Source organism: Pristis pectinata, chromosome 32, assembly GCF_009764475.1.
Source record: "Pristis pectinata isolate sPriPec2 chromosome 32, sPriPec2.1.pri, whole genome shotgun sequence".
In the NCBI taxonomy this organism is placed as follows: domain Eukaryota; kingdom Metazoa; phylum Chordata; class Chondrichthyes; order Rhinopristiformes; family Pristidae; genus Pristis; species Pristis pectinata.
Window position 1 is genome coordinate 3098126 of NC_067436.1, and position 24828 is coordinate 3122953.

At 46.8% G+C, this 24828-nt stretch overlaps 1 long non-coding RNA gene across 1 annotated transcript; it reads right to left on the bottom strand.

Moving 5' to 3' along the window:
* Nucleotides 1-8338: 8338 nt before the first annotated feature.
* LOC127585199 (uncharacterized) lies at nt 8339-24180 on the bottom strand. The gene is made up of 3 exons (XR_007958476.1): nt 24032-24180; nt 18035-18526; nt 8339-10491 (listed from the first exon to the last, which is right to left on the bottom strand). It is a non-coding gene; the product is annotated as an uncharacterized LOC127585199 (long non-coding RNA).
* Nucleotides 24181-24828: the final 648 nt, after the last annotated feature.

The window sequence follows — 24828 nt, forward strand, 5'->3', positions numbered from 1 at the left end:
AACCCCCACACATTGACCCACCATCCTACTTTCCTGCCTCCATCCCTCCTCTACCTTACTCCCCCCCTGCACTCACTCCTTTAGCACCTCCCAGCCTCCTTTGCCTTTCTCCTCACTGCCCTGCACCCAACCCTCCCACCGCACCCACCCCTCCAGTGCACCCCTCCCACCGCACCCACCCCTCCAGTGCACCTACCTTCCCTCCCTTCTCTCTGGTTCGCCTGCACCTTCCTCCAAAGCACTCTTACCCTGGATGCCTCCCTCACACTCCTGCCCTCTCTCCCTCACACTCTCTCCTGTGTACCTCCTTGTGACTCTCTCCCTTCTGTATCCATGTGACAGGATCTGAGCATTTATTACCCTTCCGTAGCTGCCGTGAGGAGGTGGCGGTGAGCTGCCTCGAATGGCGGCAGTCCTTCCGGTGGAGGTGCTGTTGGGGAGCTTCCGAGATGATGAGGCACCAGCGCTGGTGTGTGACATGAAGGGGAACCTGCAGGTGCTGGTTCTTCCCATGCAGTTACTACTCTTCCAGAAACAGAGAAGTGCAGGAGAAAGCCATTCGGCCCTTCGACTCTGCTGCACCATTTACCCTGTTAATGGCAAATCATCCAAATTCAGTCGCTGTTATAAGACACAAGAGATTCTGCAGATGCTGGAATCTGGAGGAACGCACACACAATGCTGGAGGAACTCAGTGGGTCAGGCAGCATCTATGGAGGGAAATGAACAGTCAATGTTTCGGGCCAAGACCCTTCATCAGGACTGTTCATAAGACTCTTGAACAGACCTCTTGTTAAGGTCTATGTTAAGGTCTAAGACCTATGTTAAAGCTGAACTCTTGACCTCACGGTCTGCCTCAGCCTCCGACACTCCAGATTCTCCTCCTGACACCCAAAGCCCTCTCCACTATCTACAAGACAGAAGTCAGGAGTGTGGGTGAATACTGTCCACTTGCCTGGATGAGTGCAGTTCCAACAACTCTCATGGCAATCAACACCATTCAGGATAAAACTGGGCACTTGACTGTCACCCTATCAACCACCTGAATCACTCCCTCCCTCCACCACTAGCACACAGTGTGCACCACCTACAAAATACACTGTAGTTACTCACCCATGCGACACCAACAGCACTTCCTAAGTCCATGACCTCCTCCTCAGCTAACCACACTCTTCAGAAAAAAAGGTTGAGTGAAAATTGGGAATTATATTTCAGTGAGACTGCACCTTGAGTCTTGTGTGCCGTTCTGGTGTCCTTATCTGAGGAAGGATGCTCTAGCCATGAGGGAGTTCAGCGAAGGTTACATAGAACATAGAACAGTACAGCACAATACAGGCCCTTCAGCCCACAATGTTGTGCCGACCTTTCAACCACGCCTAAGACTATCTAACCCCTTCACCCCACATATCCCTCTATTTTAAATTCCTCCATATGCTTATCTAATAATCTCTTGAATTTGACCAATGTACCTGCCTCCAGCACCACCCCAGGCAGCACATTCCATGCCGCAACCACTCTCTGGGTAAAAAACCTTCCTCTGATATCTTTGAACTTCCCACCCATTACCTTAAAGCCGTGCCCTCTTGTATTGAGCATTGGTGCCCTGGGAAAGAGGCGCTGGCTGTCCACTCTATCTATTCCTCTTAATATTTTGTACACCTCTATCGTCTCCCCTCATCCTCCTTCTCTCCAATGAGTAAAGCCCTTTCCACCCTCTCCAACACCTCCACATCCTTCCTATAATGAGGCGACCAGAACTGGACGCAGTACTCTAAGTGTGGTCTAACCAGAGTTTTGTAGAGCTGCATCATTACCTCGCGGCTCTTAAACTCGATCCCTCGACTTATGAAAGCTAACACCTCATAAGGTTTCTTAACTACCCTATCCACCTGTGAGGCAACTTTCAGTGATCTGTGGATATGGACCCCCAGATCCCTCTGCTCCTCCACACTATCCAGAATCGTGCCATTAACTTTGTACTCCGCCTTGGAGTTTGTCCTTCCAAAGTGTACCACCTCACACTTCTCCGGATTGAACTCCACCTGCCACTTCTCAGCCCAGCTTTGCATCCTATCAATATCCCCCTGCAATCTCCTACAGTCCTCCACACTATCCACAACACCACCGACCTTTGTGTCATCAGCAAACTTGCCAACCCACCCTTCACCCCCTCATCCAAGTCATTAATAAAAATCACGAAAAGCAGAGGTCCCAGAACCGATGCCTGTGGGACACCACTAGTCACAGCCCTCCAATGTGAATGCACTCCCTCCACCACAACCCTCTGCTTTCTACAGGCAAGCCAATTCTGAATCCAGACAGCCAAGCTTCACCAGACTGATCCCTGGGATGGCAAGTTTGACATATGAAGAGAGGTTGGGTCACTTAGGCTAATATCAGGGAGACCCGATAGAAGTTTATAAGATTTTGAGAGACACAGAGTAGACAGCAGGTACCTTTATCCCAGGGTTGAGGTGTCTAGTACTAGAGGGCATGCATTTAAGGTGAGAGGGAGAAAGTTCAAAGGAGATGTGCAGGGCAAGTTTTTCTTTTACACAGAGAGTGATGGGTGCCTGGAATGCACTGCCAGGGGTCGTAGTAGATGCAGATATGATAGAGGCATTTAAGAGGCTCTTAGATAGGGACATGAATGTGCAGAGAATGGAGGGGTATGGACCGTGTGTAGGCAGAAGGGATTAGTTTAGTTAGACATTTCGTTACAAGTTTAACTCGTTCAGCACAACATCGTAGGCCGAATAGCCTGTTCCTGTGCTGTACTGTTCCATGGTCTACGAGTCACTCACCAAAGGACACCCGGCCCCTGACCTACTCATGTAGCAATGAATTTATGTTCTGGTCCAGTTGAGTTTCTAGTCAGTGATGATTCCCCAGATGTCGATATTTAGGGAGTTGATGTTAATACCATTGAGTGTTGGTTAGAATTTCTCTCTTAGAGATGATCGTTGCCGAGCACTTCTGCGGTGTGAATATGACTTGTCACTTTGTCACCAAGCCTGAAGGTTCTCTGGGTCTTGCTGCATGTGGCTTTGAGTTACCAATGGAATTAAACATTGTGCGATCACTAGCGAACATTCCCGCTCCTGACCTTATGTGGATGGAAGGTGATGGATGAAGCAGCTGAAGATGTTTGGGCCCAGATGACTGCCCTGGCAGACTCCTGCAGTGATGTCCTGGGACTGGGGTGATTGACCTCCAACAAGCACAACCATCTTCCTTTGTGCGAGGTCTGCCTCCAACCACTCGAGTGTGTTCCCTCCATCCCTCCCATGTTGCCTCCTACCTCCTGTATAGCTTCCATGCTTGTACACCCCCAGTACTATGCTCTCTCCTCTGCCCCCCTTCCTCTGCACCTCCCTCCCTCCTATGAACCTTCATCCTTCCTTCCACCCTCCCCCTTTCCCTTCCGACTCTGCCTCTGCAGTGCATCCTACACCATCCTGTGTCCTGTACTCCGCACCCTCCATCCTCCTGAGCACATCCCGCCCTTTCACTCCCTCCCCCATTCCATGTGCACCTCCCTCCTTCCAACAAACACTCCTCCCTCCAGCACACCCTCTCTCCTCTTTGTGTATCATGGAGCAGAGAAACAGGCCCTTCGGCCCAAGGAGAATGTACTGACCATCATGCACCATTTACACTAATCCCATGTTACTCCATGCACATTATATCAACTCCCCCCAGATTCTATCACTCACCTACACACTGGGAGTAACTTACAGCAGCCAGCTAACCTACCAACCCACATGTCTTTGGGATGTGGGAGGGAGCCCATGCAGCCACAGGCAGAAGGCACAAACTCCATGCAGACATCACAGAAGGTCGGGATCAAGCCCAGGTCACTGGAGCCTCCACTAATGTGCTACTGTGCTCCGCCTTGTGGTGACCTACACTCCATCAAACCAGTCTGTTTCTGTCACTGCGAGCACAGGAAACAATGCTGACAAATGAAATCAAAGAGAACCTAAAGATGTTTAATGTGCAGGAAGAGCAATGGTGTAATTGAGAAAGGAGTGAGGCCTAGTATGAACCAGGAAGGTAACTTCAGTGAGGAGGCAGGGGAAGGTTTAAATAAGCAGATGACGTGATTAAAGCAACATGTGATAAACATGTGATAGATGGGATAAACACAGGAAGAGTGGACGTATTAAGGGATTTAGATTCTTTGAAAATTAATAGATTTCCAGGTTCAGATGAAATATATCCTTTTCTCGTTACTACCATCGGGGAGGAGGTACAGGAGCCTGAAGCCCCACACTCAATGTTTCAGGAACAGCTTCTTCCCCTCCGCCATCAGATTTCTGAACGCTCCATGAACCCATGAACACTACCTCGTTATTTCTCTTTTGCACTATATATTTATTTTGTAACTTATAGTAACTTTTATGTCTCTACGTCTTGCTGCCGCAAAACAACACATTTCATGACATATGTCAGTGATAATAAACCTGATTCTGATTCTGAATGTTCAAAGAAGCAAGGGAGTTAATTGCAGAGAGTCTGAGCAGAGGATTGGAGGGCTGCCAGTGTTGTTCCATTGTGTAAGAAGGGGACAGGGAATACAATGGGTTAGTATCACATTAGTGAATCAGTTCTGAGGGAGAGGACAAACCTTCGCTGGAAAAGCACAAATTAATCAACATGGATTTTTTATTAGGAGAGGTCATGATTGCAATTCTTCAGGCGGTAACAAGCAGGATTGGTGGGGTAGAGCATCTGATGTAGTCTGCCTGGATTTCCATTAGGTATTTGACAGCATTATATGCTTCTGACTGCCTCATCAAGTCATCTGGTCTCACCCTATCAGAGATATTCCCGTTGTTCTACCCAAACCCCCCCCCCCGTCCACCTTCCCTGCCACTGAAAACTTGCTTGTTTTCTCTCTTTCTGTTGAAGGTTTCCACACCTGAAACATGAACTGTTTCTCTTCATACATTCCTAGTGGAGAGCATTCTGACTGGCTACATCACCGCCTGGTACAGCTCCAATGTGCAGGATCGAAAGAAGCTGCAGAGAGTTATAGACTCAGCCAGCTCCACCACGGGCACAAGCCTCCCCACCATCGAGGACATCTTCAAGAGGCGGTGCCTCAAGAAGGCAGCATCCATCATTAAGGACCCTCACCACCCGGGACATGCCCTCTTCTCATCAGTATCATCGGGGAGGAGGTACAGGAGCCTGAAGACCCACACTCAACGTTTCAGGAACAGCTTCTTCCCCTACACCATCTGATTCCTGAACGGTCTATCGATGCAACCTTGTTATTCCTTTATTGCATTATTTATTTTTGTAATTTATAATAATTTTATGTCTTGCACTGTACTGCTGCCACAAAACAATACATTTCCCTTCATATGTCAGTGATAATAAACCAGATTCTGATTCTGAGTGTTTCCAGCATTTCCTGTTTATAATCAGACTGGCTTTGTTTCCCTTGGAACAGAGGAGGTTGGTGGGTGACTTAGCGAAGGTGTATAGAATGATAAGGATTGAAGGGGAGATGCTTTTCCATTCAGTGGGCAGCAGGGGTGGGAGACACACTGACTGACAGGGCGGTGGAGGCAGAAACACTCCTCACATTTAAACACTACTTGGATGTGTCCTTGACAAGCTGTGACCTGCTGGGCTGTGATCCTGGAACTGAAGGTGGGATTAGGCCAGAGCAGACAGTGTCATCAATGTTCTGTGTTCAGATGATTGTCCTTGATTTCCTCTTCCTATACCCTGTCAAGCCTTCCAGTGGAAATGCAAACCTTAGCTTGTTGGCCTGAAATGGGGAAGAGCTGCAGAACACAGGCATTTCGGCCGTGGGTAGCTGGAAAAGATTTATTCAGATGGGACAATTAGACTCAGCTGAGCAGCTCCCCAGGTCCAGGAAGTCAGTGTAGGAGGTGGCGATCATCACTGGAGATCTCCAATCAGTGAACTCTTGTTACTTCCCGCTCACCTGAGAGAATCACATTTTGTATCTACTCTATCAAACCTCTCATCTTAAAATCCCCTACAGATCTACAGGTGTGCCACAGAAAGTATCCTGAGGGGTAGCATCTCAGCCTGGGACGGCAACTGCCCTGCTCTGGACCGACAGAACCTGCAGAGAGTGGTAAACACTGCCCAGTCCGTCACAGGGTCCTCACTTCCTTCCATCCAGTCCACCTTCACCGTGCGTTGCTTCAGGAAAGCGAACAGCATCATCAAGGATGCTTGTCACCCTGGCCATTCCATTTTCTCTTCTGGGAGAAGATGCAGGAGTCTGAAGTGCTGGACATCCAGACTCAGGAACAGCTTCTTCCCCACTGCTGTCAGACTGCTGAACTGATCACCTCTCTCACATCCCCTTCCCGGTGGTGCTGTCACATTCTCGGACTCTTAACTCCACCTCTCTCGGTTATTCCGTTATTGTCACTTTAGCATTTCTTTCTGCACTACTTCAGACTTTCACTGCAATCTTTGCACCATTCTGCTGTTTTCCACTGGTCATTGTGTTGATTGCTGTATTTATTATGACCGTGTACACTGTTTACTCTGTGGGCTTCACACCAGCAGGGAATTTCATTGCACCCTGGTGTATATGACAATAAACTCATCCTGAACTGATTTGATCTGATCCATTGGATCAACTCGTCTCCTTCTCCTTTCCATGGAAAACTTTCCTACTTTCTTCTGGTCACCGATGACGTCCTGGTAAACTGTTTCTGCTCCCTTTCTTTGGCCTTCCCCTCCTTCCGGAGGGGTGTCACCGGCTGGGAATCTCACTGCTTGTACTTCTAAAGCCAGACTGCCATGTGCTGCTCTCACCACCTTGCCCACTTGCCCATTGCCTTAAAAACTTATGTGCAAGAACTCAAAGGTTTCTTCACAAAATCATGCAACTAATGGTACAAGCCTCTTGTGTGATGGGAGTTCTGTGCACCACGCAGATGGATTTCATCTAAAACCTCCAGACATTCCATTGAGTCCTGCTTATACTTGAGTCTCATGCACACAGAGGTCACGCAGAGGTCATTGGGATTCAATGTCCATCTTGATGTCACTTGTGCAGAATTCCTTGTTGTGTTTGAGGTTCCTGAAAGGCTTGTGTCACTCACTCTGGAGTAAGCAACCGGAGAGCTGATTCCTCTGGCGTTAGTGAAAGGGGATCAGGCTCGACTGTCTCATTGCCACATCGGAGGTGAAGCATGTTCCTACCCACCAGCCCACCTAGCTGTCAGTATGGTTCAGGGATCAGTCTTATCCCAAGTTCCACCCCCATGCAGTCTCAGACCCTGGAATGATTTCATGTCGGACCTCTCCCCCCACGTTGTTCCATCCTCCGATGTCTGCTTCCCCAATGCCTCATCTCCCAGCTCTACGCCGTCCTCAAACAATCCATCCAGAATAGCAGAGTCAGATTGGCTAAGGCCTTTGTGCCTATAACAAGGCCTAGTCTATCACAGGCAATGTACAGGACTATTTGGCAGCTGGGGCACTGAACACAACAGTGATGGCCCCTTTCACACCCCCACTTTACTACTTGGCTCCTGGTATGGAACATCTCCCCGCGGTGTCCAGGGCTGACAAGGTGTAATGACTCACATGTGACCCTCAATATCGAGCTACATCATTGCCCACATCTCAGGATCGTTAGGCAGAATTGGCAGGAGCTAATTTCTTCAGTAAATGAGTCGTCACATGTTTAAACTGAATTAAATGTAGACATAGAGAATCATCATTACCTCAGTGGGTCTGTACCTTGGATCAAATTACTGGATGGAGTTGCTACTCAGTATTTTCCAGAACATCACCAACGTATCAAGGCTGACCTGCACTGCCATTACAACTGAGTCTTTGCACTTTAAATAAGGTTATTAGAGTCATGAAGTCACACAGCAGGGAAACAGCCCTTTGGCCCAACTGGTCCATGCCAAGTAAGATCCTTATCTAAGCTTGTCCCATTTGCCCGTGGTTGGTCCATAGCTTTCTTAACCTTTCCTATCCATGTACCTGTCCAAGTGCCTTTTAAATGTTATTTATTAAATGTCGTTAAGTTGGCTACAACCCACCAAAGACAAAGTCAAAACCACAGAGGGCAGAAAATGTTGGCAGAACTCAGAACATTCCTGGGATATGTTTCAGTGCTGCTCCAGCTTTTTACCAGACTTTGCGACAGTGCCGCCCCACTGCACCCGGTGTTTGACAAGAATGAAAATGGAGATGGAGTCAGATCAGCAGAAAAGTTTGTGCAGTCTGCGAACAGAGGTTAAGTTGTGAATCATTGTTTTTTTTATTTATAAACATTTATTAACTAAAAGCCTTACAAAAGACAACCAGTGTCAAAACACTACAACTAATACAGAAGAGGAAAGAAACTAAGCAGCTATATAACTACAGCAAAATATTGCGACTAAACACCCGCGCAACGCACACGCAACACAGCAAAGAAAACAACCGTTCACAGAAGAGTCGCATTCTCTCCGTCCACGACACACGCGATCCCCTGAGGGGCCACCGAGCGTGGAGCTCAACCAGGGTGCCCGCAGAGACCACGTGCTCCCTTTGAATCGTTGTTAATACATAACGACAGGACTGTTATCAGTCACATTCTGGATGACGACCAGAGGTTGAGGACATCTGTGTCTCACAATTTAAGTTAAACAGAACAATAAGCAGATAGAGAAACAATTGCCAGCCATGTTTATGGAATGAAGACATTTCACCAGCTCCTGTTGGGAAGATCTTTCATTTCAGTTGTAGATCACCAAATCCCCAACAGCCATTCGAGGTCTGACGTTGGACATTCTGACTACAGCAACCTCCAGAATGCCGAGATGGGTGATTCATTACCTCGGCCACACCATCAAGTGTACGCCTTCCACAAACCTCTGTGTTGATGCTTCAACCAGTCCACCACAATAAGATTTTGACAAAGACGGAGAGTTTACAATTTTCCCCTTAGAATTAGTTAAAGACAATTTTCCAGTCAAGCTTCAGAAGTCACTACGACAATGCAGCAAGGTGTGCTTCTGAAGGCAGTCCATCAGCAAACTTCCAAATCTCAGGAAAGTATCCAAGTTTGGATAGGCAACTATTTCACACTGAGACTCAAATTGTCCAGTACTTGGGGAAGTCTGAAGTGGGGACTTGGAATAGTCATCGCTGGTGTACTGAGGAAACAGGTCATACAAGAGTTATTGTCAGAACAGATCAGTTTCCAGATGCTTCATACATCGCCAGGTGCTAGCATAGATCTGGAAGAGTTAGAGACACAAGAGACTGCAGATGCTGGAATCTGGAGCCACACACAAAGCACTGGAAAAGCTCATTCTGCGGCTCTACTTCGTTAGGAGTTTGAGGAGATTTGCTATGTCACCAAAGCCTCTTGCAAATTTCTACAGATGTACAGCGGAGAGCATTCTGACTGGTTGCATCACCACCTGGTATGGAGGCTCCAATGTGCAGGATCGAAAGAGGCTGCTGAGGGTTGTAGACTCAGCCAGCTCCATCACGGGCACAACCCTCCCCACCATCGGGGACATCTTCAAGAAGTGGTGCCTCAAGAAGGCGGCATCCATCACTAAGGACCCTCACCATCCAGGACATGCCCGCTTCTTGTTACTACCATGGGGGAGGAGGTACAGGAGCCTGAAGACCCACACTCAATGATTCAGGAACAGCTTCTTCCCCTCCGCCATCAGATTTCTGAATGGTCCATGAACCCATGAACACCACCACGTTATTCCTCTTTTACACTAGTTATTTATTTTTGTAACTTATAGTAATTTTTACTTCTTTATGACTTGCACTGTACTGCTGCTGTAAAACGACAAATTTCACAACATAGGTCAGTGATAATAAACCTGATTCTGATTCTGCTTCAGTGGATCAGGCAGCAGCTATGGAAATTGTCAGTCAACATTTCAGGTGGAGACCCAAACGTCGACTATCTATTTCCCACCATAGGTGCTGCCTGACCCGTTAAGTTCCAGAAGACATGTACAGTCTGTCAGGGGTACAGAACTACAAAGACCCCCCCATATCAGGAGGTCAACCTGATCATTTCTTGTGTTCCTGTAATTCAGAAAGTTCTCGATTTTTATAAGCAAGGCAACAACAAGTTTCTAATCTTTGTTATGGTTTTTCTAAATGGATTGAATTTCAACATGTGGGATCATGCACAGCAGCAGAGTGTATGACAGAGGAGCTGAGCCTGATGTATGCAGATCAAGGTATTCCCAAAGAGTTGGTGTCAGGCAGTGGATCTAAGTTCACAGTTATCTGTCTGAATGTTCCTTTCGGTGATCATTAACTTTCCCATAATATCAAGCCTCTGTGAGGGCAGTTGAAAGACCTGGAGAGACGAGGTGTGCCAACTTTGTTCCAATTTGGCAGTGAATTACTGGCTGGCTAACTTCTTGTTTCAGCATTGCACAATGCTTCCTTTGACCACAGGATTCACCCCCAGCAAAGCTGCAGACGCGTCAGAGACTTTGTAGCCTGGGTCAGAGGAGAGAGTGGAGAGACAGTCAGTGAAACAAAAGCAAAGTTATGATTCACAGCCCAACACCAAGAAGAGGCAAAGGAAAGAGGTTCAAACAATAGGGGAAGGGAGGATAAGATAGATGAGCACAATAAGCAAGATGTTGGTGAGACGGAACAAGTCTGCCCCAATATTGTTTACCAGTTGGCCGAAAAGTCAAAAGTTCAGAAGTATCAACATTGGCCAATTAATTGCAGTTCGATCCTGGGAAAAAGATATTGGCTGTCTACTCTATCTATGGCTGAAGGAACTCCTCCTCATCTCAGTTCTAAAGGGACATCCCTTTATTCTGAGGTTGTGCCCTCGGATCCTACTAATGGAAACATCCTCTCCACATCCATTCTATCCAGGTCTTTCAGTACCGGCAGGTTTCAAAGAGTTCCCCCCCCATCCTTCTGAACTCCATTGAGTACAGGCCCAGAAACATCAAACACTCCTCATATGTTAAGCCTTTCATCCCTGGGATCATCCTTGTGAACCTCCTCCAGACCCTCAACAAAGCCAGCACATCTTTCCTTAGATTATGGGACCCAAAATTGTTCACAATACTCCAAATGTGGTCTGAGCAACACCTTATAAAGCCTCAGCAGTACATCCTTGTTTTTATACTCCAGTCCTCTCAAAATGAATGCTTACATTACATTTCTCTTCCTTACCACCGACTCAGCCTGCAAGTTCACCTTCAGGGAATCCTGCACTAGGACTCAAGTCCCTTTGCACCTCTGATTTCTGAATTCTCTCCCCTTTTAGAAAATAGTCCACACCTTTATTCTTCCTACCAAAGGGCATAGCCCCACACTTCCCTACACTGTATTCCATCTGCCAATTCCTTGCCCGCTCTCCCAACCTGTCCAAGTCCTTCTGCAGACTCCCTGCCTCTGCGACACAACCTGCCCCTCCACCTATCTTGGTATCGTCTGCAAACCTGGCTACAGTGCCGTCAGTTCCTTCACCCAGACCACCTAACATCTAATCTAATTAGTCAATAGGAGCAGGAGTCAGCCATCCGACCCTTTGAACCTCCCTCACTGTTCATCAAGATCACAGCTGAGTGCCATTTTCCAGCACTGTACCCAGATCTTGTTAATATCCCGAAATGTATGGATTTCTGTTTTGAACGGACTCAGTGACTGAGTCTCCCCAGCCCTCTGGATTAGAAAATTCCAAACATTCACCACCCTTTGAGTGAACAAGTTTCTCCTCATCTCAATCCTAAACATCCTACCGCTTACTCTGAGACTGTGCCCCCATCCTAGACTCAGCCAGAAGAATCATTCTCCCTGTACCCAGCCCTGTACCCAGCCTCTCAAGCCTGACAAGAATTCTGTAAGTTTCAATAAGATCTCTTTTTATTTTTCTAAACTCTAGAGAATACAGCCCCAGTCTACGCAATCTTAAGATAAGATGAGATATTTGTTTATTAATTACATGTACATCGAAACACACAGTGAAATGCATCTTTTACATAGAGAGTGCTGGGGGCAGCCCGCAAGTGTCGTCATGCTTCCGGCGCCAACATAGCATGCCCACAGCTCCTAACCTGTATGTCTTTGGAATGTGGGAGGAAACCGGAGCACCTGGAGGAAACCCACGCAGACACAGGGAGAACGCACAAACTCCTTACAGACAGCGGTAGGAATTGAACCTGGGTCACTGGCGCTGTAATAGCATTACGCTAACCACTGCACTACTGTGCCGTCCTCTTCCCTCATATGTCAAACCTGACATCCCTGGAACCAGTCACATGAGCCTCCACTGCGCTCCCTCTGTAGAAGGTACATACACAAAGGCAACCAGTCCTGGAACCTGATAAGGAAGGAAGGTGATTATGGAAACCATTTGGGCATCCCAGTACCTGCAGTCTCCTATGTCTCCAACTGTTATGGGAGGAGTGGTTCCTGGGGACAGATTGTTTGGCTGAACAAAGAACTTGACGGATTTCTGGCAGGTAAAACAAGCACAGCTTACAGACTGGAACTATGGATGATCAGAACGGGTCTTAGCTCATCGTTTGTGATGAGGTTGGGGAATTCCAGTGACCACGACTGCTGTTGATTTTCCTTTGAAGGAACTGTCAGTTCCACTTCTACAAAAGCTGTCGCCCCGAAGCTCGGTTGTGACTTTGGGTGGTGTGGTGTGAAGGGTGAGGACAGATAACAACTGCCTTTCAGCAGTGACGACTTCAGGAAGTTTGTAAATTGCTCAAGACCCCACCTCACTGGCCAGAGGCAAACTGTGAAGTGGGGAGATTTATGTGAAAACTGAAGGAAGTTGGCCGTACTGCAGAAAGGACTTCATCACTTACTCCCAAGCTACAGAGCAATGCCACAGTCAGCAACAGAAACACTATGTTTGTGCCTGTGCCTGTACCTCGAGAAAGATGGTCAACGTCTACATGAGGGTAACAAAGTCAAGAGGAACTCGATGTAAGCTGCTGCAGAGAAAGGAATGTAATTCAGATCTACGCCTTTACAGCCAATGGATAAAGTCCCCGTGTAACATGATAATCGTACAGACAAGCAAGCAGTTCCCCGACAGGCAGACATGGAAGGATCAATGATCACAGCATCACAAGGCTCACCAGCATCACCCCAAATGTGTCATATTGGAAGCTGCTCAAAACACCATCCACTGATGGTGAATCCAAGATGGATAATGTCAGGAATGAAGAAGGAACAAGGGAATCTCGATCAAAGCAACAGCCAATGGCCTTTCATCCTGCAAAGAAGGCTGAGGGGTGACCCAAGCAAAGCCCTTCAAACGTTGAAAGGTTTTGATAAAATGGATGCAGGGAGACTGCTTCTATCTGTGGGGAAGTGTCTAAGGTAGTTGCCAAGAAATCTCTCCCTACCTCTTCCCCCCCACCCCCAACCCCCCCGCCAATTCAAACACACTTGTATTTTCATTTTTCTATTTCTGATCCTCGATCTGCAGCATTGCCTCTGTTTCTCTCCCCCTCGGTGCTACCTGACCTGCTGAGTGCTTCCAGTTTCCCGGTTTTGTCTTGGATTTCCAGCATCTGGCAGTGGTCGATGGACAAAAATAAATTCAGGATTAAAAAAAGCACCAAAGGTTGGGAGACCATCAGCCAGAAGCATTTCTTACAGTGACACAGGAGAAGCCTATTGAGCCCATTGGATCCATTCTGGCTCACAGCCGAGCAATCCTATCAGTTCCATTCCCCTCTCCTTGTTTCCCTGTTCTCCTGCAACTTACTCTCTGATAGTTCAGGTGCTCCTTGGGAATTTCCTCCCAAGGCAAGAAGTTTGTACATCCTGACTGACACAGTTGAAATTATCCCTCTTTCTTTGGTGTCTATATGCTGATGACTACCCTGCTCAGTCGTTCACTCTCGTGAACCAGCTCATCCTGTTGAGGTACAACCTGCCCATCTTAAACCAGTTCCTCCTGGTCCAGACAAGAGCAGACTCCAACAGCAAGCTGAAGGAACCTGCAAATAAGCAGAACACCCCGGCCTTTATAGTGTGGGGGACGGAGGGTGTCCTTAAAGGGGGAAGGAAAGAATCCTTTTGGTTGGACAGTCAGATAGTGAATTATCGAAGTTTTACTGCATTCTGCAAAGCAGTCACCAAATTCACGTCTGATTACTATAATTGACCGCATTGTGAGCGCCAGATGCAATAGACTCATTTGGAATATGTGTGAGTTAATGGCTGGTTCACCTGGAAGGACAGTTTGGGTCGGTGGATGTCAGGAAGGGAAATGTTGCATCTGAAGATGCCATGAGAAGGGGGGTGGGCACTGGAGGAGCTGGGACCAAGAAACACCCTTCCTGAGGCTCCTTCAAGAGTCTCAGTAACTAGCTCTTCCACAGCTGAGCATTTTATTTTCTATTTTCTGGAAATCAGAGTGCACTGTGTTCAGGTGATCTCCAGTCTGTCACACACCTTTTCCTCTGCTTCATTTCCTGTTTTACTGCTATTTGTGTTTGTCAGACACCAGCGGTGAGAGCAGAGTGTTCCTGAGGTGCTCCCCAGAACATCCCAGCTTCCACACCACATTCTTATTTCTTGGCCACTTGGGGTCCAAGTCCATAGCTCCCTGCAACAAGCAACACAAGTAGATAGGGTGCTAAAGAAGGCGTGTGGCATGCTTGCCTTCATCGGTCAGGGCATTGAGTGTAAGTGTTAGGAAGTCATGTTGCACCTGTATAAAACTTTGGTTAGGCTACACTTGTAGTATTGGGTGGTCGCCCCATTACTGGGAGGATGTGGACGGTTTGGAGAGAGTGCAGAAGAGGTTCACCAGGCATGAGCTATAAGGAGGGGTTGGGCAAACTTGGATTGTTTTGTCTGGAGCATTGGAGGCTGAGGGGAGACTTGATAGAAGTTTATAAAATTATGAGAGGCATTGACAGGGTAGGTAGAGTCCTTTTTCAAGGGTGGAATTGTCAAATACTAGAGAGTATAGCTTTAAAGTGAGGGGGGAAAGTTTAAAGGAGATTTCCTAGGGCACCAATGCTCAATACAAGAGGGCATAGCTTTAAAGTAATGGGTGGGAAGTTCAAGGGAGAGATCAGAAGGAGGTTTTTCACCCAGAGAGTGGTTGGTGTATGGAATGCGCTGCCTGGGGTGGTGGTGGAGGCTGATACGTTGGGCAAATTCAAGAGATTGTTAGATAAGCATATGGAGGAATTTAAAATAGAGGGATATGTGGGAGGAAGGGGTTAGATAGTCTTAGGCGTGGTTTAAAGGTCTGCACAACATTGTGGGCCAAAGGGCCTGTATTGTGCTGTACTGTTCTATGGTTCTATAGTTCTATGGAGATGTGCAGGGCAAGTTTTTACACAGAGAGCGGTGGGTGCCTGGAACGGGCTGCCAGGGGTGGTGGTAGAGGCAGATACAATAGTTATATTTAAGAGGCTTTTAGATAGACCCATGAACATGCAGGGAATGGACGGATATGGATCACGTGTAGGCAGAAGGGATTAGTTTAATTTGGCATCATGTCCGGCACAGACATCGTGGGCCAAATGTGCTGCTGTGCTGTACCATTCCATGTTCTAATTGCCGGTTCTTCCTATTTTCCATCTAGGTTCTACCCCTTGGAAACCTCATTCAAAAATGTAGCTTCTCTTTCACATGCTGATGCCAGGCTCTGCTTCACCACCACCTCTCTTTACCGCCATTTTCTCCAATTAATTCGTGTCCTCGTCCAACATGCAGAGCTGGCTGCGCAGCAGTTTCCTCCAACTAAAGACCAAAGCCGTTGTCTTTGGACTCAGGACAAATGCTGTTGTCTTTGGACTCAGGACAAATGCTGTTCCCTCGCCATAGCCTCCATCTGAAATTACAGCTCACTCTCTTGGCCCTGAGATAAGCTTAAAACCAAGGGTCGAAGTCACCAGAGGTGCCCGCTTCCATATCGATGACGTTGTCTGAACCCTCTGCCACCTTGGCTTACCTCTGCTTCAGTCTGATTCAGTCTCAGCTGCTTCAACTCTCCCCTGTTTCCATTCTCCCTAGACCTGAGGACATCCCAACTTGTCCTCACTTCCTCCAAGTCCTCTCACTTATCCCCTCTATTCCTGCTGGTCTGTGTGAGTTAAGCAGCACTATAACCTTAAAAATCTGACTCTTGGTTTCAAATCCCTCCACCGTCTTGTACCACTCCAAACATCAGTCCTATCCCACTCCAGTCCTCGAATCCTGGGCTCTTCCTCATCCTTGATCTTCATCTCTCCATTTCAATTGTCATGTCTGCAGCAAGGCCCTTAGTTCTGGAATTCCTTCTTTAAACCCCTTCACCTCACTACCTCTTTTTCCCTCTCTAAAACCAACTTAGCTCTTGCCCAGATGTTAAATGTCTTGGAAGATGTTTGATCTGCTAAAGGTGCTATATGAATGGAGTTTGTAATTGTTGTTAGGAGGCAACTTGAATGAAAAAAACACCAAGTGCCAATTTTCAGATGTAACCGAGTTCCCGTCTGCCTGCGATGGACGTAAACGATCGTTTAGCACTACTCCAGTGAGAGTTGTCTGTTCTCCCAGTGCCCTGGCCAATGCTTATTCCTCAATCAGCACCAAAGGACAGATTATCTGGTCACCATCTACAGTGCAACGTTTGGTGGGAGCTGTCTGCAGGCTTCCCTGACAGCACGTAAGTTACTGGGTAGATCACTAACTGAGAAATGGTGGGGGCTTGTATCAAGGTAATCCTATGATTGAGGACTTTAATCTTCGTATAAACCTAAGTAAAGGTAATTTCGTTAGTATGAGGGACATTGGCTAAAGGAAGCAAGATTAAGAAGTATCACTGCAGATAAGCAGTGGCAGGTATTTAAAGAAATGATTCATAATTCTTGGCCAATATACATTCCAGTGAGCATAACAATTCCACAGGAAAGGAAATGTGTCAGAAGGACAGAACATAAAAACAGAATCGGGAGTGGGCCGCAACACTCGCTCTGATTCTCAAGATTGTGACAATCTTTCCCCTCCCCACGCTAATACCATATCCCAGATTCATCCATGTCACGTCCAACTCAAGAGCTAAAGATGATATTAGATTGGAAGAAAGAGCTTATAAAGTTGCAAAGAATTGTAGTAGGTCAGAGGACTGTGAGGCTTTTAGAGGAATGAATAAGAATCTGGGGGGAAATGTAGAATGTGTGAAAAGCACAGGGAGTTTGTGAAAACTTGTGACGAGAGTAGCAGAAAGCAGAAGCAGTACTTTAAGGGATGAGAGAGAGGAGTTAGTAACGGGAGTAACAAAGACAGAGACGTTAATCAAATGTGTTTTATCTCTCTTCATGGTAAAAGGATAACACAATAGATATCCAAGGGGCAAAAGAGATGGTGGAACTTAAAACTAGGCAGACAGGGTGGTGAAGAAGGCATTTGGCACGCTTGCCTTCATCAATCAGGTTATTGAGTGCAGGAACTGGGATGTCATGTTACAGCTGTACAAGGCGTTGGTAAGGTCACATTTGGAGTAGCTTCTACAGTTCTGGTCACCCTGCTACAGGAAGATGTCATTAAACTGGTAAGGGTACAAACAAGATTTATGAAGATGTTACCAGGACTGGAGGGCTTGTGTTCTAAGAAGAGACTGGATAGGATGGGACTTATTTCCCTGGAGCAAGGAGGCTGAGAGGTGACCTAATAGACGTTTATAAAATTATGAGGGGCATAGTTAAGGTGGATGGTAACAGTCTATTCCCCAGGATAGGGGAGTCTAAAATGAGAGGGCATGGATTTAAGGTGAGAGGGGAAAGATTTAAAGGGGACATGAGGGGCAAGTTTTTCACACAGAGGGTGGTGGGTATGTGGAACGAGCTGCCAGAGGAAGTGTTGGAAACAGGTACAATTACAATATTTAAAATGTATTTGGACAGGTACATGAACAGGGCAGGTTTATGGAGATGTGGGCCAAATGCACGTAAATGGGACTGGCTTAGGTAGGCATGGAGGAGTTGGGCCGAATGGCCTGTTTTCTGTGATGTATTACTCTGTGACTGTGACTCGAGTGAAAAAATACCTGGCAAATGATTGGGGCTGGAGGCTGACCAGCCCTCTGGACCTGATGCCCTGCATCCTAGGGTTGTAAATACAGCAGCTGCAGAGAGAGACGATGCATCGGTCGTGGTCTTCAAAAATTCCCTGGATTCAAGGAAGTTCCCAGTGAATGAGAAGCAGCAAATGTAACACCTTCAATCAAGGGTGGAGGGACAAGTAAACAAGGAATCAGAAGCTGGTCAACCCGACATCAAGATTCAGGAAACGTCCGTTGCTAAGGCAATGCACGGTAGTGTAGTGGTTAGTGTAACACTATTACAGCACCAGCGACCCAGGTCCAATTCCAGCCATTGTCTGTAAGGAGCTTGTACGTTCTCCCCTTGTGTCTGGGTGGGTTTCCTCCGGGTGCTCCGGTTTCCTCCTGCATTCCAATGACGTACAGGTCAGGAAGTTGTGGTCATGCTTTGTTGGTGCCAGAAGCGTGGTGACACTTGTGGGCTGCCCCCAGAAGACTCTAAGCAAAAGACACATTTCACTGTGTGTTTGGATGTACATGTGACTAATAAATAAATAGCTTATCATAGAATCATAGAAAGTACAGCACAATACAGGCCCTTCAGTCCACAATGTTGTGCCGACCTTTAAACCTCGCCTAAAAATTATCTAACCCTTTCCCCCACATATCCCTCTATTTTAAATTCCTCCATATGCTTATCTAGCAATCTCTTGAATTTGACCAATGCACCTGCCTCCAGCACCACCCCAGGCAGCGTATTCCATGGCCCAACCACTCTCTGGGTAAAAAACCTTCCTCTGATATCTCTTGAACTTCCCCCCCCCCCCCCCCCCCCCCATTATGTTAAAGCCATGTCCTCTTGTATTGAGCATTGGTGCCCTGGGAAAGAGGCTCTGGCTGTCCACTCTATCTATTCCTCTTAATATTTTGTACACCTCTATCATGTCTCCCCTCATCCTCCTCCTCTCCAATGAGTAAAGCCCTAGCTCCCTTAGTCTCTCCTCATAATCCATACTCTCTAAACCAGGCAGCATCCTGGTAAATCTCCTCTACACCCTTTCCAACGCTTCCACATCCTTCCTATAATGAAGCAACCAGAACCGGACACAGTGCTCTAAGTGTGGTCTAACCAGAGTTTTGTAGAGCTGCATCATTACCTCATGGCTCTTAATCTCGATCTCACAATTTATGAAAGCTAACATCCCATAAGCTTTCTTAACTACCCTATCCACCTGTGAGGCAACTTTCAGGGAACTGTGGATATGGACCCCCAGATCCCTCTGCTCCTCCACACTACCCAGAATCCTGCCATTAACTTTGTACTCTGCCTTGGAGATTGTCCTTCCAAAGTGTACCACCTCACACTTCTCCGGATTGAACTCCATCTGCCACTTCTCAGCCCAGCTCTGCATCCTATCAATATCCCTCTGCAATCCTCGACAGTCCTCCACACTATCCACAACACCACCAACCTTTATGTCATCTGCAAACTTGCCAACCCACCCTTCTATCCCCTCATCCAGGTCATTAATAAAAATCACAAAACGTAGAGGACCCAGAACCGACCCTTGTGGGACACCACTAGTCACAGCCCTCCAATCTGAATGCACTCCCTCCACCACAACCCTCTGCTTTCTAAAGGCAAGCCAATTCTGAATCCACACGGCCAAGCCTCCCTGGATCCCATGCCCTCTGATCTTCTGAAGAAGCCTACCATGTTGGAACCTTGTCAAATGCCTTACTGAAATCCATGTAGACCACATCTACTGCACTACCCTCATCAATCTTCCTGGTCACCTCCTCAAAGAACCCTATCAGGCTCATGAGAGGTGATCTGCCCTTCACAAAGCCATGCTGGTTGTCCCTGATCAGACCATGATTCTCTAAATGTCCATAGATCCTATCTCTAAGAATCTTTTCCAACAGCTTGCCGACCACAGATGTAAGGCTCACTGGTCTATAATTTCCTGGACTATTCCTACTACCTTTTTTGAACATTTGCCACCCTCCAATCCTCCGGTACCAATCCTGTGGACAACGAGGACTCAAAGATCCTTGCCAACGGTTCAGCAATCTCCTCCCTCACCTCATGGAGCAGCCTGGGGAATATTCTGTCAGGCCCCGGGGACTTATCTGTCCTAATATTTTCTAACAGCTCCAACACATCCTCCCTCTTGATATCTACATGCTCCAGAACATTAACCTTACCAACACTGTCCTCAGCATCATCAAGACCCCCCTCCTTGGTGAATACTGAAGAGAAGTATTCATTGAGAACCTCACCCACTTCCACAGCTTCCAGGCGCATCTTCCCACCTTTGTCCCTAATCGGTCCTACCTTCACTCTTGTCATCCTTCTGCTCTTCACATAAGTGAAAAAAGCCTTGGGATTCTCCTTAACCCTACTCGCCAAGGCCTTTTCATGTCCCCTTCTTGCTCTCCTCAGCCCCTTCTTAAGTTCCTTCCTTGCTACCCTATATTCCTCAAGAGACCTATCTGATCCTTGCTTCCCAAACCTTATGTATGCTGCCTTCTTCTTCCTAACTAGTTGTTCCACCTCTCTTGTCACCCACGGTTCCTTCACCCTGCCATTCCTTCTCTGCCTCACTGGGAAAAAATTATCCCTAACATCCTGCAAGAGATCCCTGAACATCGACCACATCTCCATAGTACATTTCCCTTCAGAAATGTCATCCCAATTCACACTCGCAAGTTCTAGCCTTATAGCCTCATAATTTGCCTTTCCCCAATTAAATATCTTCCCGTCCTCTTTGCTCCTATCCTTGTCCATGACAGTGCTAAAGGTTAGGGAGCGGTGGTCACTGTCCCCCAAATGCTCACCCACCGAGAGATCTGTCACCTGACCCGGTTCATTACCTAAAACTAGATCTAATATGGCATCCCCTCCAGTTGGCCTGTCAACATACTGTGACCGGAATCTATCCGAACACACTTTACAAAATCTGCCCCATCTAATCCTTTGGTCCTAAGCTGGTGCCAATCAATATTTGGGAAGTTGAAGTCTCCCATGGTAACAACCCTGTTATTCTTGCACCTTTCCAAAATCTGCCTCCCAATCTGCTTCTCAGTATCTTTGCTGCCACCTGAGGGCCTATAGAATACTCCCAGTAGAGTAACTGCTCCTTTCTTGTTCCTAACTTCCACCCATACTGACTCTAGAGAGGATCCTTCTACATTATCCACCCTTTCTGCAGCTGTAATAGTGTCCCTGACCAGTGTCACCACTCCTCCTCCTCTTCTCCCCCCCCACCACCTTATTCCTTTTAAAACACTGAACTCCAGGAATATTCAGTATCCATTTCTGCCCTGGTGACAGCCAAGTATCTTCAGTTAATAGACTCTTTGGAATATAATTAAACCACATAATTAAATATGGTTTACTATGGGGAAATTATGTTTAACAAATTGATTAAGGTTCATTTGGGCAGGTGGATAAAGGGGGACTAGTGGATGTAGTGGATTTGGATTTCTGAAAGGCATTTGATAAGGTGCCACAAACTGGATTATTGCGTAAGGTGGGAATTCATGTGGTTGAGGGTAAGACGTTAGAGGATTGGTTAATTGATGGATCACACAGGGTGAGGATGAAACAACAGGTCGGTAAGCTGGTGGGGTGCCTCGGGTTCAGTGCTGGGGCCTCAGCTAGTTTTAAGTTGAAAGGAGGTGGATGCGGGGGTGGATGAGGCAACCTCAGACAACCTAATTTATCCCTTTCCCAGGCCTTCATGTTGAAGAATTAACTGGTTCTCTTTCCACAAACACTGCCTGACCTGCTGAGTGTTTCCAGCTATTCCTGCTTTTATTTCAGGTTTTCAGCAACTGCAGGTTTTCTGATTTTCTTCTTGCCGAGGATGTGAACCTCTGGCGTCCTCTGTCCCAGCTGGGAATGCAGTCAGTGAGTGAACGCTCAGCACCTCAGGGAAATTGAGGAATTTTTTGGTGGACTGTTTACAGTCTCATAGGAGGGCACAGGTCACTGGAAGGGCTGAATCCCAATCCTGCTCCCATTCCCGTTCTTCCTGTGTTTCCCGATTCCTGATTGCACCTAAACACAAACGACTGGCCCAGGACCCTGTAATCTCAGTAACTGCAGCTCAGCTCATATCCAAAAACAGCAGCTGTTGCAGTGGGTAGAGCTGCTGCCTCACATCTCCAGAGACCCTGGTTCAATCCTGACCTCCAGTGCTGTCTGCGTGGAGTTTGCACGTTCTCCCTGTGACTGGAAACCCACGGGGTCGCAGGGAGAACGTGCAAACTCCACACAGACAGCATGGAGGTCAAGATGGATCTAGGTCCCTGGACCTGTGAGGAAGCGGTTCCATCCTAATGTCTCTGTTCTCTGTTTCTCTGTGTCTCTGTTCCATCCTAATTAAACAAATTTATCATTTTGTGCTTTCTAGTGTTTTTAGCAATCTATTTATTAATCTAATGATCTTGTGAAAAAAACCATGTAATTTTTAACTTTTGGAATCCTTATAAAAGTGAAAGGCAAACAGTCAGTGTGTTTCTTCGCTGGTTCACCGAGGCAGAGGTTGAACTACCAGTCGATATGGTCAGAGAAGCCACCTTTGTACAGGACTGCACAGCACGGACAGAGCTGGCCTCCCTGAGGGAATCGTCACTGGACGCGACTGCAGGTAAGAACATACTTAAACAGTCGGACGAGAAGTGAAGGTGGATGTGGACCTGCTCCAAGTCAACCTCAGACCAGCGCAGAATTCTCACACAAAGGAAACCAGGTGACCTTCATTAACTTTTCACATATTATATTAAGTGCTAAATAAAGACAGAAACACACATGTATGACATAAGTAGAAAATGAACTATCACAAATATATTTTTAATGATTATTTTATTTTGAAAGAACTCACATCTTGACATATTCCTGCATGGAAATTAGAGTAGAATTTTTTTAGGGACTGGTAGTTTGTTAAGCTAATTATATAATTAGGCATACAATTTTTGGGATATTTTATAGTGGAACTAGTTTATAGATAATCTAAATTCAAGTCAATTCCAATGATTTCCCTTGATTGTAGTGGCAGCAGTTTGTAGAGGTGAACTGAATCACTGACAACAGCTATAAGAACCAATAAATGTCTCCGAATAAAAATGTTAACCCTCTGGAAATCTGAATATCACATTAGAAGAACTTCCCTGATAGCTAAACCAGATTGGTGCTTCTGGGACATTATCTTGAGAAAGGGGACATTCATAAGCACTCAGACAAAAGCAAATGGTAACCTTTCTCTGTTGCTGAACGAGCTCGTATCATCCTCGATAATATAGACATTAAATTTCAGTGAGTAACACGTCATCATTGAACTTTGAACAACTGCCAGTATAGACCATCTCAAGGAGTCGTGCAGGCAACAAATGGAAGGAGGTGTGAAAATAATGAGTATGTGAACCAATAGGTTCCCAGCCTCCTCACTGCAGTCAGTGTAGTCCTCGGCAAGGACCTCAAACGATTCAGTATTTGTGGCCGCATTGCTGTGGGTTAACCGGGCACCAAAGGAGACACAAGAGACCACAGATACTGGAATCTGGAGCAACAAACAATCTGCTGGAAGAACTCAGCAGGTTAGGCAGCATCTGTGGAGAGAAATGGACAGTTGACGTTTCAGGACTGAAGGAAAGAGAGGAGAGAGCCAGTATAAAAAGGTGGAAGGGATGGGGCAGGAGCTGGCAGGTGAGAGGTGGATCCAGGTGAGGGAGGGGGGAGCGTGGGAATGGTGTCAGAAGCTGGGAGGTGATAGGTGGAGGTGACGCTGCCTGACCCACTGAGTTGCTCCAGCATCTTGTGTGAGGCACAAGAGGATCCAGGATCATTGTGTTTCTTGGCTAATCCATGTGGCAGAGGTCAGGTAGAGGAAACTGCTGTGAGAGATGGCTTTTCTGTTTCTTTCTGTCCAGATTCAGTCAGATCTGGAGCTCAGTCTGATAACAGGTAAGGGAACTGTGAAAGGAGCAGTTAATTACCTCGTGTTACACTGCACGTAGACAAAAATCCCGAAGTTGTTCTCAGCAAAACAATGACGGTGAATGCCAGTAGTTCTGTCCCCATTACATCCAAATCAACCACTTAACATTGCTGCAGGAGTTGTTCGAGCCAGTGTCCGAAGTCCAACCATCTTCACTTATTAATGACCTCCCTTCCATCATGAGGTCAATCAGTGATAACTACACACTGACCACCCACCTGTTCACAACTCCTCAGGAAGAACAATCTGTACCCACACATGCAGGCACATAGAGTCATAGAGTCATACAGCAAGGAAACAGGCCCTTCGGCCCAACTCATTCAAGGCGCCCACCTAAGCTAGTCCCATTTGCCTGAGGTTGGCCTGTATCCCTCTGAACCTTTCCTATCCATGTACTTATCCAAATGTCTCTTAAGTGTCATAATCAAAGACCCCACCCACCTGAGTCATTCTCTCTTCTCTCCTCTTCCATCGGGTAGAAGATACAGGAGCCTGAGGCCACGTACCACCAGGCTTAAGGACAGCTTCTACCCCACTGTGATAAAACTATTGAACAGTTCCCCTATACGATGAGATCGACTCTGACCTCACGATCTACCTTGTTGTGACCTTGCACCTTATTGCACTGCACTTTCTCTATAGTTGTGACACTTTACTCTGTACTGTTATTGTTTTTACCTGTACTATGTCAATGCACTCTGTACTAATCCAATGTAACTGCACTGTGTAATGAATTGACCTGTATGATCTGTTTGCAAGACAGGTTTTTCACTGCACCTCGGTACAAGTGACAAT